General features: G+C 50.0%; 2 non-coding genes across 2 annotated transcripts; one reads left to right on the top strand and one right to left on the bottom strand.

Annotated features, from left to right (window-relative positions):
* Positions 1-11411: 11411 nt before the first annotated feature.
* On the bottom strand, positions 11412-11484 carry trnar-ccu (transfer RNA arginine (anticodon CCU)). The gene has a single exon. It is a non-coding gene; the product is annotated as a tRNA-Arg (tRNA).
* Positions 11485-12446: 962 nt separating this feature from the next.
* trnar-ccu (transfer RNA arginine (anticodon CCU)) lies at positions 12447-12519 on the top strand. The gene has a single exon. It is a non-coding gene; the product is annotated as a tRNA-Arg (tRNA).
* Positions 12520-15393: the final 2874 nt, after the last annotated feature.

Below are 15393 nucleotides of genomic sequence, written 5' to 3'. Positions count from 1 at the left end.
CTGGTTTGTGTGATGGATTGGGCTACATTCATGACCTTTTGTAGTTTCTTGCGGTCTTGGGCAGAGCAGGAGCCATACCAAGCTGTGATACAACCAGAAAGAATGCTTCCTATGGTGCATCTGTAAAAGTTGGTGAGAGTCGTAGCTGACATTTCCTTAGTCCCCTGAGAAAGTAGAGGCGTTGGTGGGCTTTCTTAACTATAGTGTCGGCCTGGGGGGGATCAGGACAGGTTGTTGGTGATCTGGGCACCTAAAAACTTGAAGCTCTCGACCCTTTCTACTTCGTCTGTAATAGATGACCTGAATTAGCAGAGGGAGCGAGCAGTGCAAGGCTGAGTTTGGTAGCAACAGGTACTAGGGAGGGGACTACAAGGAGCCAGAGGGAGATTAGAAAGACAGATGGTGCTTGAGTTGGTAGAGACCTTGCCTTGTGAACATCCCCCAATTGTTTAATGTGAAACCTAAAACCAGACAATGTTGGAATGTAAATAATGCCTTGCCTGTGTGACTTACAAATTATAAATATTGTATGGTTCTTCAGCGAGGGAGAGTCTGCTTCAGAGACCTTTCTCTGAGGTTGTGCTCTCCCAATGCGTTGGCTAATAAATTATCATTCTGTACTGGGTCCGTGAGATTATTTTGTGAGTGGCATGTTGGCACAGTTGTTAGCACTGCTGCCTCACAGCGCCAGGGACCCGGGTTCAATTCCGGCCTCAGGTCACTGTTTATGTTGAGTTTGCACGTTCTCCCCGTGTCTGCGTGGGTTTCCTCCGGGTGCTCCAGTTTCCTCCCACAGTCTGAAAGGTGTGCGGGTTGGGTGGATTGGCCATGCTAAATTGCTCCTTAGTGTCCGGGGGATTAGCAGGGTAAATACATGGGGTTATGGCGATAGGGCCTGAGTGGGATTGTTGTCAGTGCAGGCTCGATGGGCCGAATGGCCTCCTTCTGCACTGTAGGGATTCTATGATTCTAATAATCTGCTCCACAACAAGAGTTCCTGTTGAATCTGCTTTCACCCCCCACCCCCGCCGTCCAGCAGCAGAGGACAGGCCACAACAGCTCAATTAACCCTCCTATTAGCCCGGTTCTTTCACCAGTTCTTGTTTCCGATTGGGTTGAGGGATTTGGTGTCTGCGCACCCTGAACCCTGGCAATCTGGCCCTCACAGCCCCGGGCCACTCTGCAGTGCTGTTTGTACCTATTCCTTATTGTTGTCGGTCCAGAGGTTTGGAAAGGGTTAATGACAGGCCAATGGCGGTGCATAAATCAGAATGCTGATTAGTGTCAACCACAACAACCTGCATTGATATAGCACCTTTAAACCATCCCAAGGCACTTCACAGGATCATTGAGCAGAAAACATCTGATACGGAGCCTCAGTGAGAGAGGTGAGCGAAACATGAGGAACAGGTCAGCTGATCGGAGTGCGCTGAGGTTCCATTGCTCAGAGATATATCATCACCTCACCTTGGATATGAATCTCACGCCATTCAATCCACACCTGCCCAAACACAGGGCTCAGTAATGATGCTGTACAAAGGACAAATAGCCATCCAGGGACACGCAAGCTGTACATGGCTATTACACATTGTGTACAGGGTATATTAGGCTGTACACAAGTATGACAGACTGTACACAGGTATGACAGACTGTACACATTTGTCAGGCTGTACATAGCTATGATAGACTGTACACAGGTATGACAGACTGTACACAGGTATGACAGACTGTACACATTTGTCAGGCTGTACATAGCTATGATAGACTGTACACAGGTATGACAGACTGTACACAGGTATGACAGAATGTACACATTTGTCAGGCATGACAGAATGTGCAGTTTGACAAACTCTACAGGTAATCAGGCTGTGTACAGTTTTGTTGTACCAGGTACATCAGATTGTGCACAACGATGTCAGGCTAGTTTAAAGTTTTAAAGTTCATTTATCAGTGTCATAAGTAGGCTTACATTAACACTGCAATGAAGTTACTGTAAACATCCCCTGGTTGCCACACTCCAGCACCTGTTCGGGTAACACTGAGGGAGAATTTAGCATGGCCAATGCACCCTAACCAGCACGTCTTTCCGAGTGTGGGAGGAAACCGGAGCACCCGGAGGAAACCCACGCAGACACGGGGAGAACGTGCAGACTCCGCACAGACAGTGGCCCAAGCTGGGAATTGAACCCGGGTCCCTGTGAGGCAGCTGTGCTAACTATTGTGCCACCGTACAGATATTGTATAGGTATATCAGACGTGCGCAGGTACTTGAGGCTGTGTGCAGGTGTAACAGACTACACACAGGAATGTCAGACTGTGTACAGTCTTGTCATACCAACTACAGGTATATCAAGCTGCGTATAGGTGTGTAAGACTGTGTACAGGTATGTCACACTATACAGATATATCGGGCTGTGTACAGTTTTGTCACACCGTGTACAGCTTTATCAGACTGTGTAGGAACATAGGAGCAGGAGTAGGCCATTCAGCCCATCGAGCCCGCTTCGCCATGGGTACATGGGGTTGGCCTGTGGCCTAACCCCATGTACCTGCCCTAGGCCCATATCGCTCGATACCCCTGCTCAATAGTAATGTGTCTATCTCAGACGTAAACCTCTCAGTGGAACCAGCATCCATCGCCGTCTGAGGAGGAGATCCCAAACCTCCATCACTCTCTGCGTGTGGAAGTGTTTTCCAACCTCTCTCCTGAATGGCTAGGCCCTAAATTTTAGATTGTGGCCCCTGGTTCCAGAGCCTTCAACCAGTGGAAACAGTTTATCCTTTATCCACCCTGTCCTTCCCTGTAAATACCTCGTAATTTTCTATCAGCTCCCCTTCAACCTTCTGAATTCAGGAGAATAAAGGCCTGATTTGTCTAATTTCTTAACTTAACCACTGAGGTCCAGCTATCATTCCCGTAAACCTGCATTGAAGTCCCTCCAGGGACAAAACATCCATCCTAAGGTGTGGTGTTCTCCCCATCCTCTTGCCTCTCCCCCAACTCTTTACATTAAAGATTAACCCATCTCCCTCTCTGTCGCTTTAGATGTGCGGGGGAAGTTTTTTACACAGAGGGTGGTGGGGGTCTGGGATGCACTGCCAACGTAGACGCATCAGCAACATTTAAGACTTATCTAGATAGTCACATGAACAGACGGGGAATAGCGGGATATAAGCGGTTGGTGGAGATAGGACAACGTGATCAGCACAGGCTTGGAGGGCCGAAGGGCCTGTTCCTGTGCTGTACTGTTCTTTGTTCTTTTGTTCGTTTTAGATGTAGGAAATGTGGAGATAGCTCTGACCCTTCAGGAAGAGGACACCAAATTTCCTGAAGGTGCTGCACTAATTGATCTGCCCAAGTCAACACCCACTCAGGGACTGGCACCACCTGGATCTGGAGAGGCAGTGAGGGAGAGATGGTGATGGCCTAGTGGTCTTAGCACTGGACTATTAATCCAGAAACTCATTTGACATTCTGGGGAGCTGGGTTCAAATCCCACCACAGCAGATGATGGAATTTGAATTCAATAAAAAATGTCTGGAATTAAAGATCTACCAATGACCATGAAACCATTGCTGATTGTCCATGCTGCCCAGTTTTTAATATTAAGCTAATCCCAATTGCCCGTGTTTGGCCCATATCCCTCTATACCCATCTTACCCATGTAACTGTCTAAATGCTTTTTAAAAGACAAAATTGTACCCGCCTCCGCTACTACCTCTGTCAGCTTGTTCCAGACACCCTCTGTGTGAAATAATTGCCCCTCTGGACACTTTTGCATCTCTCCCCTCTCACCTTAAACCTGTGCCCTCTAGTTTTAGACTCCCCTACCTTTGGGAAAAGATATTGACTATCTAGCTGATCTGTGCCCCTCATTATTTTATAGACCTCTATAAGATCACCCCTCAGCCTCCTACGCTCCAGAGGAAAAAGTCCCAGTCTATCCAGCCTCTCCTTATAACTCAAACCATCAAGTCCCGGTAGCATCCTACTAAATCTTTTCTGCACTCTTTCTAGTTTAATAATATCCTTTCTATAATAGGGTGACCAGAATATACACAGTATTCCAAGTGTGGCCTTACTAATCATAGAATCCTACAGTGCAGAAGGAGGCCATTTGGTCCATTGAGTCTGCACTGACCACAATCCCACCCAGGCCCTATCCCCACAATCCTATGCATTTACCCTAGCTAATCCTCCTGACACTAAGGGGTAATTTAGCATGGCCAATCCATCTAACCTGCACATATTTGGACTGTGGGAGGAAACTGGAGCACCCGGAGGAAACCCACGCAGACACGGAGAGAACGTGCAAACTCCTCACAGACAGTGACCCAAGCCAGGAGTTGAACCTGGGTCCCTGGTGCTGTGAGGCAGCAGTGCTAACCACTGTGTCACCGTGCCGCCCTAAATGCCTTGTACAGCTTGTAATGTCTTGTGCAACTTCACCAGGAAGTCCCAGCTCCTGTATTCAATGTTCTGACCAAAGGGCCTGGGTAAGATGCTCTGTCAGAGAGTCAGTGCAGACCCGACGGGCTGAATGGCCTCTTTCTGCTCGGTAGGGGTTCTATGGTTCTCTGAAACCCTGTCAAGGCCTTTCATCATTTTGAAGACTTCAATCAGGTCACCCCCCAACCTTCTGTATTCTGAAGTCAAGATCCCCAGTCTGTTTCCTCTTTCCTGATAGGTTTACAATCCCTGCTCTGGCATCACCTACTCACAAGTTGCTTCTGCTTAATGAGGCAAGTCCAAAGCTATAGTCCATAGATATAAGGCAGTCTCTAATCAAATAAATGCAGCTCAATGGAATTGTTGAGTGGAGCAGCACTCATGTCTTTAAGGGGGAGATAGATAAACACATGGGGGAGAAAGGAATAGCAAGGTACTCTGAAGGGGTGAGATGATGAGGGAAGGGAACATTCCCTCATGAGCGTGGGACTGTCCAGTGATCCGGAATGTACCGCACAGTCCGACAGACAGGTCATGCCCAGCCAACATCTAAAGTCCAAAGATGTGTTGGTAAGGTGGATTAACCATGGTAAGTGCGCGGGGTTATGGGGATAGGGTGTAGGAGATGGCCTGGGTAAGATGCTCTTTCGGAGAATCAATGCAGGCTCGATGGGCCGAATGGCCTCTTTCTGCACTAGAGGGATTCTCTGAACATCCTTTGAGGAGAGCAGGCGGTTCGAGAAACAGGCTGCACGCAACAGGGAAAAATGAGGAGGAACATGGTTGGAAGAGGACTCGTGGGCAGCCTGGAGACTGGCAGCATCCCCTGTTGGCATCAAATGGTCTGTTACTGTTGAGTAAGCTCTACATCACTCCATAACAGAGTGTCTCATCTCAGATCGAGGTTAATGATCCAGTATGGTGCAGTCATATTGACCACACAGGAACAGAGATCAGAGAGATGAGACATCCAACTCGCTGTTGATAATGTTGCTCCTTTTCATTAGAAACTAGAAGCAGGAGGAGGCCATTCGGCCCTTCGAACCTGCCCCGCCATTCATTATGATCATGGCTAATCATTGAATTCAATATCCTGATCCCCCTTCCCCCCATATCCCTTGATCCCTTTAGCCCAAGAGCTATATCTAATTTCTTCTTGAAATCACACATTTTGGCCTCAACTGCTTTCTGTGGGAGTGAATTCCACACATTCACCACCCTCTGGGTGAAGAAATTTCTCCTCACCTCAGTTCTAAAAGGTTTACCCCTTATCCTCAAACTATGACATCTAGTTCTGGGCTCCCCCACCATCGGGAACATTCTTTCTGAATCTACCCTGTCTAACCCTGTTAGAATTTTATAAGTTTCGATGAGATCCCCTCTCACTCTCCTAAACTCCAGTGAATATAATCCTAACCCACTTAGTCTCTCCTCATGTGACAGACCTGCTGCCCCAGGAATCAGCCTGGTAAACCTTCGCTGCACTCCCTCTATAGCAAGGACATCCTTCCTCAGATAAGGACACCAAAACCGCACACAATACTCCAGATATGGCCTCACCAACGCCCTGTACAATTGCAGTAAAATATCCCTATCCCTATTCACAAATCCTCTCGCTATGAAGGCCAACATACTATTTGCCTTCTTTACTGCCTGCTGTACCTGCGCGCTTACTTTCAGCGACTGATGCACGAGGACTCCACGGTCTCGCTGAGTATCCACCTCTCTCAATTTACACCCATTCAAATAATAATGTCTTCCTATTATTGCTACCAAAGTGAGTAACCTCACATTTATCCACATTATGCTGTATCTGCCATGCAGATGCCCACACACTCAGCCTGTCCAAATCACGCTGAAGCATCTCTGCATCCTCCTCACAGCTCACCCTCCCACACAACTTTTATCATCTGCGAGTTTGGAGATAATACATTCAGTTCCCTCTTCCAAATCATTAATATATAATGTGAACAGTTGGGGTCCCAGCACAGATCCCTGCGGAACCCCACTAGTCACTGACTGCCAATCAGAAAAAGACCCATTTATGCCAACTCTTTGCTTCCTATCTGCTAACCAGCTTTCTATCCATCTCAAGGCAATCCCATGTGCTTTAACTTTACAAGTGGTCTGTTATGTGGGGCCTTGTTGAAAGTCTTCTGAAAGTCTAAATAAACCACATCCACTGGTTCTCCTTGGTCAACTCTACTGGTTACAGCCTCAAAGAATTCCAATAGCTTCGTCAAGCATGAATTCCCATTTGTAAATCCATGCTGACTTTGTCTGATTATAACCACTGCCTTCCAAATGCTGAGTTATGAAATCCTTGCGAATGGACTCTAGCAACTTCCCGAATTCCAACATTAGGCTCACTGGTCCATAGATCACTTGTTTTCTCTCTTTGAATAGCGGGCTTACATTAGCTCCCTCCAATCTGTAGGAACTATTTCAGAGAGCAAAGAATTTTGGAAAATAGCCACCAATGGTGGTGGTTTGGATTGAGTGCCCCATGCAGCATGCCAGCGTTGGTGCATGGCTGGGAATCACAGGTCATTCGCCCCCACTGCGAGTGGGATGGGGAGTCAGCAGGCTGGAATGTGGCTGGCACTCTGACCTGTGACCTGCCACTTGGAGCTCTTACAGCTGGGAGCCCGTCTCACTCTGTGCAGCCAGCAATCCGAAGCTGTGTTTGGCATAAGAAGCTGGAAATAGGATCAGGAGTAAGGCTGTCCACCTACTGAGCCTGTGCAGTCAATAAAATCATGGCTGACCTTCTACCCCGATACTATCCCTCGAGTTACCCCCGAGGGTGGTGTTAATGGATGTGATGGAGGTCGGGCCTGCTGGCTGAAGAGTTGGTGAGAGCTTCATGTGCCTCCTTTGATTAAGACCCTCTCAGGCACTTCCATGGCCAACTATGGGTCTTTCCAGGATTGAAGGCCCCCCCTGCCCCCCGGAGAGGGGAGGGATGGGGGTGGGGGGTGTGGGAGGGGTGGGGGTGGGGGGGTGTGGGAGGGGTAGGAATCCCACTTCCTGAGAGACCGGGCAATGCCAGTGGGAGTTGCTGGCAATGCACCCAGCGAGAGCGCAGGGCAGGTTCGGGCCTTTCATACGTCGGTGCAGACTCGATGGGCCAAAGGGCCTGTTCTGCACTGTAGGATTCTGTGAATGGCTGGGGATGACGGAGAGGCCTAGGCCACAGGTGGGAGAGAAGGTGGGATGGCGCAGGGGTGGGGAGGCGGGGGGGCGGGGGATGGGTTACAGGGTGGGGGTCTTGGGAGAGAGAGTGGGGTCGGGACTCAGAGTCAAGGGTAAGGGTTTCAGTACTCTCTCCCCCCCCACTCCCTTTCCCAATACTAGGGCCCTGGGTCATGCGCTGAGTTCTTTTGAATTTGGGATGTCTCCCCCACCCTCTGTCCTACCTGCCCCTCGTCCCCCTTGAGCCCACCCGCAACCACAAGAGGGTTTTGCTTGTCGGGCTCCCTGCGTGGCACAAGTGCCCCGGCTGCTTCTGGTTTAATGCCAGCGGTGGCGGGATGGGGCCTTTGAGGAGGCATTGGTTGTCCACTTAGCATTGGAGAGGAAAGGTAGCCATCCACAGACCAGAGTGAATCAGGGAAAAGATGGGGAAGGCAGTGGGGGTCCCTATCCATCAGTTCCCCCCCCAACCCAATTAAATCCCCCCTCTCCAAACCAGCCTGTGGGAGTAATTTATATTCCACCCCCCATTCTCTCCCCCACTCTGCGACCAATCCCATCCCCCTCACCCTCTCTAGTTTTATGAGATGAGGGGGCATTGTCTAAAACCCGTGACCTGACACTGTCTCAGTGATGTCACTCCATTGCTATGACACCAATCGTTGTGATGTCACGCCGTCGCCGTGACGCCCCCCCCTTGTGGTTGGGATGTCAGCACTCTGGAATGGTGATCAATGACTCATGGCGCCAAAAGCCATCGTTTAATGGCAAAGACATTGTGACGTGAAACACAAACCATGAGATCCATGGCAACAACCCGGCAATGTTTGTTCCAACGCTTTGGTTGGAGGGTGGGATTGAGATTCAACGACTCTGCGCGACGCCCAACATGGTGGCCACTCAGTGACTATCTATTGTACGTGTTCACACCATTGGTTGAGAATGTTCCAGGGAGTGAGAAGTGACCCCCAGAGGGCCGAGTATTTCTTAACTTGACGTCCTATTATTTACAGCGCTGGGTGTCCTCCAGCCTTCCTGCCATTGTCTGAAATGTTCACACTTCCTTCGCTTGCGTGGTCTCGGTGGGGGTGTATTTGGAAGCTGGCGACTCGAAGCATTTCATACAGGCACAGCACATGGTGACGATGGTAATTAAGCTGATGGTTCCAATGAACAGCATGATGACCACAAAGCCAGTCACGTTCCAGGGGTCCTGTAGCTTCTGGAGCAGAGCTGAAGCGACCACAGCTGACTTGTTGGAGACCACTTCCATGTTGGGACTGACGCTACTCCCTCCAGCTAGAGGGAAAGATCCGGGATGGTGCCGCGGAGGGGGGGATTGGGAAGGGGGTGGCAATCTTCCACAGACAGAGAGGGGCAGCAACTCTTCCCCCCCGCCCCCAACCCAGTTGGGATAGCCACCGCAAGCACCCAGCACCCAAGCTGATGACACTGGTTGCTGCGGCAACAAGGGAATTGGAACCAGTCAGCTGATGATCAGTTTGACTCTCGGGGGGGGGGGGGGGGGGGGGGGAATGCTTCAGGGTGAGAGGGGAGGGAGGGGGAGGGAGGGGGAGGGGAGGGGGAAGGAGAGGGGGCGGGGAAAGGGGAATGGGAGGGGAGGGGGAGGGTAGGGAAGGGGGAGGGGAGAGGGAGGGAGAGGGGAGGGAGGGGGAGGGGAGGGGGAGGGTAGGGAGGGGAGGGGGGAGGCTGACGGAAGAGGGGAGGGGGAGGGAGAAGGTTGAGGGGAAGGGGAAGGGGAGGGGAGGGTGAGGAGGAGGGGAGGGGGGAGGTTGAGCAGGAGGAGAGAGGGAGGGGAGAGGAGGTGGAGGGAGGGTGGAGGTTGAGGGGGAGGAGAGGGGCGGGGAAGGGGAGGTGGGAGGTTGAGGGAGGGGGAAGGGGGGAGGGGGAGGGGGCAGGGAGGGCAGGAAGGAGAGGGGAGAGGTGGAAGGGAGGGGCAGGGAGGGGGAGGTGGGAGGAGAGGATAGGGATAGGGAGGGGTGAAGCGGAGGGAGGGTTGTCTATAGTTGTCAGCTTTTTCTCAAGGGCCTCAACTGTTAATAATTTATATCAACGTCTTGGGTGAGATGATCAACTGAAATGTGTTCTTTTTTTAGTTCTGTAACCTCTAAGGGGAAAGAACAGTTAGGGTGCATTGGCCGTGCTAAATTCTCCCTCAGTGTACCCGAACAGGCGTCGGAGTGTGGCGACTAGAGGATTTTCACAGTCACTTCATTGCAGTGTTAATGTGACCCTACTTGTGACACTAATAAATAACCATTAGTTGGTGTCACCCCTGTGTTGCAGATGGTGTTTCCACCATTCACCCCGGATGGTTCTCTGGGTGTTTCTGTCCAGAGGTAACTTGTCCACGGCAGGGAGGTGGCTGGAGACATGGTTGGGGGTAACTGAGGGGCGGTTTTGAGTGGCTGTTCCAAGGCAATGGGTTAGGCTCCAGCACCTCCTACTGGAATGTGTGTGAAGTTCAGCTGTGCTACCGTTTCCTCCCACTGGGCGCAGCACTGAGGACTCAATCAGTGGGTCTCCTACCTCTGGGACCCCAATGCTTTGTATACCCACAAGACAACCCACATCGGAACAGGAGAAGCAGGCCCCTCTTCCATCAAAGGATATGACCTCCTGTGCGACTGATCTGATGATAATCCTCAACTCCACTTTCCCACCTTATCCCTTAATCCTCGATTCCCTTATTGATTAAACATCGATCCATCTCAACCTTAACAACCCAGCCCCTACGGCCCGCTGCGGTAAAGAATTCCACAGATTCACTCCCCTCTCACACAGGGAAACAACCTCTCAGCATCTACCCTATCAAGAAGCCCCCTGAGAATCCGATATGTCTCAGTAAAGTCACCTCTCATTCTTCTAAACTCCAATGAGTACAGCCACCACCTACTCAACCTCTTCTCACAGGAAAATCCCAGGATCAACTTAATGGACCTTCTCTGGACTGACTCCAATGCCAATATATCTTCCCTACGAAGAAAGTTCATGCTGGGGTCCAATTGGACAGCCCGTGGCCTCCCCATCATCAAGACATGGCGTCACCTGAGAACCCAGGCGAGGAAATGGGCTGTTTGATTCTGGGATCGAGCCCCAAAGTCTGTTCTCCATTTTGCTAAAGTATCATAGAATTAGAGAAATCTATCCGAAAAGGAAGAACATGGAGGCTTCCAGAGAGAAGGGCAGGGGAAATGGCACTTAGGGGAGTTGCTCATTCGGCGGGTCAGTGCACACTCGATGGGCCAAGTGGCCTCTTGTCTGCGCTGTAACAAATCGGAGAATCTGTGGTGTTCAAAGTTAAAGTAAAGTTTATTTATTAGTGTCACAAGTAAGGCTTACATTAACACTGCAATGGAGTTACTGTGAAAATCCCCCAGTCGCCACACTCCGGTGCCTGTTCGGGTAACACTGAGGGAGAATTTAGCACGGCCAATGCACCCTAACCAGCACGTCTTTCAGACTGTGGGAGGAAACCGGAGCACCCGGAGGAAACCCACGCAGACACGGGGAGAATGTGCAGATTCCGCACAGACCCAGGTTCCACTCATAAGAAAATTTTACCGGGAGCGTTGTTCAGGGTGGTACCCTGTCATTGACGACAGCCCTCAGCTGCTTGCTTCTTGCTGAATATGGCACTGAATGTTTGCAGCCAGGTGTTTGCTGGAGTCTCTTTTTTTTAAATTATTTATTCAGCGGACAGATTTCTTTCCCCTCCTCCAGCCGAGGTCTTTAAAATTTAATGCACCCCAGATGGGACTCGAACCCACAATCCCTGGCTTAGGAGGCCAGTGCCTTATCCATTAGGCCACTGGGGCTGCACAGGAAGGGCTGTGGTAGAAACAATAGATCTCTCTGTCTGTGTCAACACCACTACTATTTCAAAAGGGTTGTAAAACCAAACATGCAGCAGATTTCCACCCCAAACTCTCAAGCTACTGAGCAGGCTACAGGACTGCAGGAACCTGCAACACATTCTCTTCTGAATTCTCCCTGCTTCTGGCTTTCATTCACTATTGATCCGAGTTCTGCAGGATCTGCTTAATTTCTGCTCGCTCTCCATTGCAACACTGACTAATTCAGAAATATCTAAGCTGCTTGTAAAGTGCTTTGGGAAAGGTGTCTGAGGCTTGTGTTACACTTCTGGGTGTCACACTATAGGAAGGACGCATTGGAGAGAGTGCAGAACAGGTTTACAAGGATGCTTCCAGGGATGAGAAACTTCAGTTACGAAGCTAGGCGGCACGGCGGCGCAGTGGTTAGCAGTGCTGCCTTACTGTGCCAAAGGCCCAAGTTTGATTCCCGGCTTGGGTCACTGTCTGCGTGGAGTCTGCACATTCTCCCCATGTCTGCGTGGGTTTCCTCCGGGCGCTCCGGTTTCCTCCCACACTCCGAAAGACGTGCTGGTTAGGGTGCATTGGCCGTGCTAAATTCTCCCTCAGTGTACCCGAACAGGCGCCAGAGTGTGGCGACTGGGGGATTTTCACAGTAACTTCATTGCAGTGTTAATGTAAGCCGTACTTGTGACGGGAATAAACAAACTTTAACTTTAGACTGGAGAGGTTGGGACTGTTCTCCTTGGAGAGGAGAAGGCTTAGAGGTGATTTGATAGAGATGTCCAAAATCAAGAGGGGGCTGGACAGAGTAGATCGGGAGAAACTGTTCCCGCTCGTAAAAGGATCGAGAATGAGGGAGCACTGATTGGCAAAAGAAGCAAATGTGAGAAAAAATCTTTCTCCCACAGCGAGTGGTTGGCTTCTACCACAGTCCTTCCTGTACAGCCCCAGTGGCCTAATGGATAAGGCACTGGCCTCCTAAGCCAGGGATTGTGGGTTCGAGTCCCATCTGGGGTGCTGCTAATTTTAAATACCTCAACCAGAGGAGGGAAAGAAGGCACTGCCTTGGGAGTGTGGTGGAGGCAGGTTCAATCGAGGCATTCAAGAGGCTGTTAGAAGATTGTTAGAATAGAAACAAGATACGGGGAAAAGGCAGGGGAATGGAACTCAGTCATGATGCCCATTTGGCGAGTTGGTACAGAGACAATGGGCTGAATGGCCTCTGTAACAAATCTGTGATATAAATGAGAGTTTTTCCAAAGGAATTTTTGACAGGGCTCTGGAGTAACAGAAGTTTGTTACAGAATCAGAGTGGTATACAGCACAGAAAAAGACCCTTTGGCCCATCACATCCGCGCTGACCAAAGAACAAAGAAAATTACAGCACAGAAACAGGCCCTTCAGCCCTCCAAGCCTGCACCGACCATGCTGCCCGTCTGAACTAAAGCTCTTCTGGGGACCATATCGTTCTATTCCCATCCTATTCATGTATTTGTCCAGATGCCCCTTAAAACTCGCTATCATACCTGTTTCCACTACCTCCCCCGGCAGCGAGTTCCAGGCACCCACCATCCTCTGTGTAAAAAACTTGCCTCATACATCTCCTTTAAACCTTGCCCCTCGCACCTTAAACCTACGCCCCCTAGTAATTGACTCTTCCACCCTGGGGAAAAGCTTCTGACTATCCACTCAGTCCATGCCCCTCATAATCTTTTAGACTTCTATCAGATCGCCCCCCAACCTCCGTCATTCCAGTGAGAACAAACCAAGTTTCTCCAACCTCTCCTCATAGTTAATGCCCTCCATAACCAGGCAACATCCTGGTAAATCTTTTCTGTATCCTCTCCAAAGCCTCCACATCCTTCTGGTAGTGTGGCGACCAGAATTGAACACTGTATTCCAAGTGTGGCCTAACTAAGGTTCTATAAAGCTGCAACATGACTTGCCAATTTTTAAACTCAATGCCCTGGCCGATGAAGGCAAGCATGCCGTATGCCTTTTTGACTACCTTCTCCACCTGTGTTGCCACTTACCGTAACCTGTGTACCTGTACACCCAGATCCCTCTGCCTATCAATACTCTTAAGGGTTCTGCCATTTACTGTATAAACAGAGTTCAAAAATTGGCAAGTCATGTTGCAGCTTTGTAGAACCTTAGTTAAGTTAAGAGCAGTTAAAAGTTAAACGTATTTACCATTTCACTTCGAGACATGCTAGTAAGACGTTTTGTTATTGTCATATTTCGTCCCGATGGGGGAAAAGTTGTAGAATTAGTTTGGACAGAAAACTAAACTTCATTCAATCTAAAATTGCTTTGAATTTCTGTTCAAAAGAAACTCAAACTGTTTGAGTTTAAAAGACCACCTTGTTCTCAAAACATGGAGGTAACACTCGCAATTGGCAGCAGCCTAATGTGAACTTTGCAAAGTATCGAAGTTAAAAAAGAAATTATTGAGATTAACAACAGGTCCCATCAAGTATTGTTTTCAAATTTGGTTAAGTAGCAAATATTGGAAATTAAAAATTAGCTCCAAGAATAAAAGGATAGATAAGAAATTAAATTTGAGCAAAATTGAAGATGGAAGAAGAGAAGTTTTTAAAAATTACGTAAAATGATGCAATTGCGTGCCGATTTTCCTTTGCCCGTTCCCCAGCCTTTTAGCGCTGCTGCCTCACAGCGTCAGGGACCTGGGTTCAAATCCAGCCTCGGGTCACTGTCTGTGTGGAGTTTGCACCTTCTCCCCGTGTCTGCGTGGGTTTCCTCCGGGTGCTCCGGTTTCCTCCCACACTCCAAAGATGTGCGGGTTAGGTTGATTGGCCGTGCTAAATTAACCCTTAGTGTCAGGGGGATTAGCAGGGTAAATATGTGGGGTTACAGGAATAGGGCCTGGGCGGGATTGTGGTCAGTGCAGACGTGATGGGCCGAATGGCCTCCTTGGGCACAGTAGGGACTCTATGATGCTATGATACAGTTGATTTGTTGCTAAATTGCCCAGAAACTTATGTTACGTGATATAAGATTTGATTGTGGATTTGTGGGAACTCAGTTAAATGTGGAAACTTTAAGCTTAGTCTCAAGGAATTTGGAATGAGTGTGAGAATTTTATTGTGTTGTCACATCATAGAATCCCTACAGTGCAGAAGGAGGCCATTTGGCCCATTGAGTCTGCACCGACCACAATCCCACCCAGGCCCTATCCCCATAACCTCAAGTATTCACCCTGTATTTGCCATAAGAAGCTGGAAATAGGATCAGGAGTAAGGCTGTCCACCTACTGAGCCTGCGCAGTCAATAAAATCATGGCTGACCTTCTACCCCAATACTATCCCTCGAGCGACCCCCGAGGGTGGTGTTAATGGGTGTGACGGAGGTCGGGCCCGCTGGCTGAAGAGTTGGTGAGAGCTTCATGTGCTTCCTTTGATTAAGATCCTCTCAGGCAATTCCATGGCCAGCTATGGGTCTTTCCAGGATTGAAGGCCCCCCCCTGCCCCCCGGAGAGGGGATGGGGTGGGGGGGGGTGGTTGTGGGAGGGGTGGGGTAGGGGTGGGGGGGTGGGAGGGGGTGGGGTAGGGGTGGGGGGGTGGGAGGGGGTGGGGGGGTGTGGGAGGGGTGGGGGGGTGTGGGAGGGGTGGGGGGGTGTGGGAGGGTGTGGGAGTGGTGGGGGGGGTGTGGGAGGGGTAGGAATCCCACTCCCTGAGAGACCGGGCAATGCCAGTGGGAGTTGCTGGCAATGCACCCAGCGAGAGCGCAGGGCAGGTTCGGGCCTTTCATACGTCGGTGCAGACTCGATGGGCCAAAGGGCCTGTTCTGCACTGTAGGATTCTGTGAATGGCCTGGGGATGACTGAGGGGCCTAGGCCACAGGTGGGAGAGAAGGTGGGATGGCGCAGGG

Source organism: Mustelus asterias, unplaced genomic scaffold (assembly GCF_964213995.1).
Source record: "Mustelus asterias unplaced genomic scaffold, sMusAst1.hap1.1 HAP1_SCAFFOLD_218, whole genome shotgun sequence".
In the NCBI taxonomy this organism is placed as follows: Eukaryota; Metazoa; Chordata; class Chondrichthyes; order Carcharhiniformes; family Triakidae; genus Mustelus; species Mustelus asterias.
Note: the sequence above shows the minus strand (reverse complement) of the source record. Positions and strands in the feature narration are given on the sequence as shown.